This window comes from Arachis ipaensis, chromosome B8 (assembly GCF_059453495.1).
Source record: "Arachis ipaensis isolate K30076 ecotype BB chromosome B8, ASM5945349v1, whole genome shotgun sequence".
Taxonomy (NCBI): Eukaryota; Viridiplantae; Streptophyta; class Magnoliopsida; order Fabales; family Fabaceae; genus Arachis; species Arachis ipaensis.
In genome coordinates this window covers 102,193,090-102,199,089 of record NC_142443.1, presented here as the reverse complement: position 1 = coordinate 102,199,089, position 6,000 = coordinate 102,193,090, and the positions used below count along the sequence as shown (strand labels likewise).

Genomic DNA, 6,000 nt, shown 5'->3' with positions numbered 1-6,000 from the left:
ACTGATGACCGTTTCGCAAAGAGGATTCTGCTCTAGGTAGTCTTCTGAGTCTAGGGTGAATCTTGTTCTCTGTTTATATGTATATACTGTGAGACTAGCCAACGTATGTACCCCGTTCGTATGCGCACTATAACCTAAATCCCGTGTACGAGACTCCTGTTGTGTGGCTACTTCATGAGGTACCAGAGAGACGTCGTGTGGAAAAGTCTGACTGTGTAGAGGAGTAGCAGATGATGTTCTATCTTTTGATGACGTTCCACCTGACTTGAGTTTTGAAGACCTAGAACGTACTTTCCCTCGCTTTAGTAGTTTAGAGGAACTAGGTGAGTATAGAGTCTAGGCTAGCCTAGGTGCCAGCTTAGGGACCTCTTGAACAGGTCAGGACCTGGGATGTTGTATGTATATACATGTATATAGATATTATTTAGCTATATCTAGGGATGTTCTAACTAACAGTCTATATTCTAATAAAGGCTGAATCACCAAATGTTGTCAACTACTTGTGATGTATTTATGTGTGGTTGTTTATAATTATTTTATCTGTTATTATTTGTGAATTGATTATAAATGATTCTGTTTATTAGTCCAAACATTTTTTAAAAAAAAAATACACCTCGCAAATTAACTACGCTTTTAACAACGAATCAGGCTCATATGATAAATAATAGATAATAATCAGTTTCCGGTATGATCTAGACATATTGAAAATTGGGTCATTACAATTTGGTATCAGAGCAGTTCGTTCCTGTTAGAGCCTTGGGAATGGACTGACTATGCTTCACTGCATACTCTAAGTTTCTGTCATGCTTTGTGACTTATTCTGATAACAAAAGTTTGAGTTTTATATGCATGACTGTCTGATGATTAACGCTGTTAGTCTACCATTGCATGCCTCATGGTATTAGGTCTGGCCAACTTAATACTAATGATTTATGTATATGGGAACACTAATGGGTTATCATAGACGAAATAGAAGAATAGGTAATGCGATTCACGGGGTTTGGGAGCGTTAGAATTTATGAAGTTAGCTTCGATTCGACGTATAACCTTTATTTGTGCCACGTGAACTTGTGCTATCTCTTCATTGATTTCATTTGAATTCCTTGTTTTGGATTTTCTCGTCAGCATGTAACTTGCTTATCTTTCAACCTTATCTTATTGTTCTTGTATACCTTTCCCTGCTTGTAAATCTAATTGCTTACCTGACCCCTTTCCAAATCTTCATTCTTGACCATGCTTATATTTTTATTCATAGATTCTGTTTTCTTTGATTTGAGTATAAATTTATTTTCTTATAACAATTTTCGAGGGCGAAAATTTTTCTAAGGTGGGTAGAATGTAATAACCCTAGTTTTTGAAAATCAAATAATTAGTTATTTGTGATTTATTTTATTTGTTGATAATTTTATTTTAAGAAAATTATTTTGCTAAAGGTAATTAAATGGAGTTTCATGATAATTGAAGTTTAAATTAATTAGAATTTTTATATAATCTTTATTAGATATTTGGTATAATTGAAATTATAATTTTGATAATTGAAAAAAATAGAAGAATTGTATAATTTAATTTAAATAAATTCTATTTTGAATGAATTATGTTATTAATTTGAACTCCTAGAAAATGATTTTATTAGAAATGATTAGATTGATATTTAAAAATACTTTAAGTTTAAGTCAATTAATATTTATGTACAATTTTTATTATAATTAATTATTTTATAAATTGAAATTAAAGTTTCGGAGATAGAAAAATAATGAAAAGTTATCATTTAATTTGAATAACTAGTATTGAGCTAAACCATATTTTATAAAAAGGTGATTAATATATTTATTTTATATTTTAAATTAGAAATAATTGATTCAGCTTAGAAATATGTTGATAAATGATGTTCCTAAATATTTTTAATAGAGTATATTTGGTTTTAAAATTACTCTACCCTCCATTTTTATCAAAATATCTTTTTATATCTATCCATATTCTTTTATAAAATCCCTAATTCCCAATCCTAAATTCCCAAATTCACTCAGAAACCCTAATTTCCCAAATTGGAAACCCTAACCTACCCATTTTCTTCTCCCTTCAGCCACACCAAACCCCCTTTCTTCCTAAACCTAACGTAGAAACGGTAACAAAGAGGAAAGAGAGAGGGAAGAGTTGCTGCCCTACTGCCGCCGCAAGGAGCCCGTGCCACCATCGTCGTCATCCTCGTGAACTGCAGCGTCGCCGTTCAACCTCGTCCCGCCGCGTCTCCATGGTCGCCGTTGCTGCGAGCTCGCCACCGTCGAGAAGCTGCCGTCGCGTCTTGTCCCGCCGTCACCACCGTTGCCCTGGAGCTCGCCCGCCGTCGTCGTTGAGGGGCCAGCAGAGAGAGAGAACGAACGCGGGTCAGGGTCGCCACCAAGGAGAGGAGCTGTGCTCCACGTCGCTGTCGCCGAGCCGTTGCATCGCCGGACATCATCGCTGGAGGACCGAATGGAAAAGCTAGCCAGTTCTGCTTCTGCCTCTGGTTTCTGGAATCCGAGAAGATGCAACCGCCGCTGCTGGAACTGTTATTGTTGGCCTGGCCTTGTTCTGGCTCTACTCTGAATTGTTACTGCTGCTGTTTGGCTGATGCTGAAGCTTTTCACCATCACTGGAGCTACTCAAAACCACCATGGTTGCTACCCAGGAAATAAAATGAGTGCTGGAAATTGTTACTGAAGCTGCCCAAGAACATTGTGTTGCTGCCAAGGGGACAAAACGGATGTCAGAACCTGACAGAGTGCCGCTGTTATCGATTAGAGATGCCAAAACTACCGCTGCTGCTGTGGATTTGGAATACTGGGTGTGTCGCATTTAAATTCTGCAAATTTTGACACTTTGAGGTAGGGGATTTAACGTTTTCAATTTAGAATGCCTAGAAAGTTATTGGATAAGTGCAAATGGTTAACAATGGTTAAGAATTTCTTAATTAACATGAATGACTTGAAATGCATTTGAAATTAGTTAGTCGTTGTGAATATTCTGAGCTGTGATTGAACTTAGATGCTGTTGTGAATAATGATTAATTTAGTGTAACTTATTAAACTAGAATATGCTGAGTTAATTGTTGAACAGTTGTTGAATGGATAATTGATGAATTTAGTTTGGATTGCTGCTGTGAATGTAATTGGTTTTGTTGTTATAAGAGACTAATTGATAGAAATAAGCTTGGTTTGAGGTTGTGAAATTTGGATTATTGAATTCAAGTTATGGCTGTGAATGTCTTTGGGCTTTGTTGTGAGTGTTTGAAGTTGTAATTGATATTGTTTTCTCTGATTTTGATGGAATTGTTGAAAAGTTCTGGTTCTATGTGATTATACTGAATTAGTTGAGTTGTGTGGCTGTATTCTGGTTATTGAGAGTAAGTGCTTCTTGTTATTTTTGGTTATCTGATGTATCGGAATGGCTGTGAAATTAACTTGTGACTGATTGGAATTGGCTTTGATGATTGTTAAAGTTGAGTCATGATTAATTAGAATTAAGATTGAGAACTGTTAAAAGATTGAAGTTTGATTACCAAATCATTCTCTTCAAGTCTAACTTTTAAAACAAAATAGTAACTTTGCTAAAGAGTAAATGGCATTAGTTAAAATTATGAAAGGCTGATTTTTTGGGATTACTAGTTGATTGAGTTTAATTTTGAAAGGATTCCATGATATGTGAAAAGTAAATATGAATTGATGAGATTGGAGTTGGATTGATGGATTAGTTGGAATTTTGGAGTATGATTGATATTTTAAATATTATGAATTGTGAATGTCTGATTGATTGAGAATTATCTGTTTGAAAATTGTTGGGAAAAGGACTGGTGATTTGTGGAGAAAGAGGGAACCCGTAAGGGTGGCTAGGTCCGAGTTTTAGGGGAAGTGCTGTCGAAATTTTATAAAAATCTGAGGTTTCATTTGGAAAGTTATTTTAGAAGCTCTAAATTTGGAAAATTATATCACTTGAGTTTTGTTTAGTTTAGAAAAGAATTAAAATATTTTGAGTTCAATTTACCAAGGAAAGGAATTATGTTTCGAACTTGAATTATTTAAGAAAGAAATTATGTTTTGAATTTGATTCAATATAGAAAGAGTTATGTTTTGGGCTTGAAATAAAGGATTACCTTTTTAGAAATTTGGTGAAATAATAATATTTGAATTTGAATAGTAAAAGATATGATTTTTGAATCTTTGTGAAGTTAGTAAACTTGAGAAAGTGTTTTATTTGATTACTTCTAATGAAAGGTTATTTTCTTGAGTCTTTGATAGAGAACTAAAATGAAAGATAGTTTTAAAGTTGGATTGACTCAAGATTGCCATAGCAGAGATTATGAACTGAATTGATGATTGATTTTTTTATGAACGAATGGCAAAGAGAAATGGCTTGAGCCAAGATATTACAAGAGTGAAAGATGTAAAGTTTATACAGTATGATTGAATAGAGAAAGAAAGAGGTACTGCATAAGAATGTGAAAGTGATGATGAATAATGAGAATGATAATGAATGATGATAATGAGAATGATTATGTAATGATCTGCTGCGTGAAGGCAGTCAGATAGATAGTGGTACGACCACAGAACATTTTCCAGTGTTACACAGCTATTGAGAGCTGTACCTGCAACTGATAACCTGGGATCACTTGCAGAGGATATTAATTCATACACGGCTAGAATGCCGTCACCTGTAAGGCAGAGTCTGCTTACAGAGGATATGACGCATACATCAGTTAGTGAGATCAAGTTAGCCCATACATAATACTTTAATCAATAGATAAAACTTAAATAACATAACTTTCCAAATCCAAACCTTCTAAAATAACTTTTTCAAGTAAAACCTCAGATTTTACAAAATTCCGGCAGCACCTCCCCTAAAACTCGGACCTAGCCACCCTTACGGGTTTCCTCTTTCTCCACAAATCACCAGTCCTTTTCCCAACAATTTTCAAACAGATAATTCTCAATCAATCAGACATTCACAATTCATAATATTTAACAAATCAATCATACTCCACAATTCTAACTAATCCATCAATCCAACTCCAATCTCATCAATTCATATTTACTTTTCACATATCATGGAATCCTTTCAAAATTAAACTCAATCAACTAGTAATCCCAAAAATCAGCTTTTCATAATTCTAATTATTTTAATGTCATTTACTCTTTAGCACAGTTACTATTTAGTTTTAAAAGTCAAATTTGAAGAGAATGATTTAGTAATCAAACTTCAATCCTTTAACTGTTCTCAAACTTAATTCTAATTAATTATAAATCAACTTTAGCAACCATCAAAGCCAATTCCAATCAGTCGTTGTCAGTATCACAGCCGTTCCGTTACATCAGATAACTAAAAACAACAACAAGCACTTATTCTTAATAATCAGAATACAGCCACAACTTAGCCAGAATTAATCTTACTAATTAATCAATCACTCACAGTAACAGAACCAGTCACAATCACAGCCTTAATCTAAACTCCATTCATCAATTATCAAAACGTCAGATTTTTAATAATTAGCTCAACATTTTTCAGCTTAATATGTAACATTAAATAAATCATTCACAACCCTATTTCAACTAATTTCAACCCGTCACAAGTCCATTTCACAGCCATTCCAATATACTAAAATTCCAATTCAATATCAAACAATTTAAAATAACTCACTCAAGATGAAAATCTCAGCCAACTCATCACAAAAAAATCAGTAATTCAAAATACAATTCACAACCAGATTTCAACCAATTCAGCAATATCACATAAGATCAGAATTTCCAACAAAACCACTACTGTTACACTATATCAAATAACCAACACATCATTCAATTTAATATAAATCTGTCAAAGATCAGAATTTCAGTCAGTTTGCAACCATCAAGCAAACCAGCCTATGGCAACCAGCTCAACATAATCAAATAACAGGATTCTCAATAATTCCAAACAATTAGAAAATCGGTAATAGTTACAGCCTCAAATCAAAATCAATATCACCAGTTT

General features: G+C 33.8%; 1 pseudogene; it reads left to right on the top strand.

Moving 5' to 3' along the window:
• The first annotated feature begins 984 nt into the window (after positions 1-984).
• LOC148549043 (uncharacterized) lies at positions 985-2,675 on the top strand (annotated as a pseudogene).
• Positions 2,676-6,000: the final 3,325 nt, after the last annotated feature.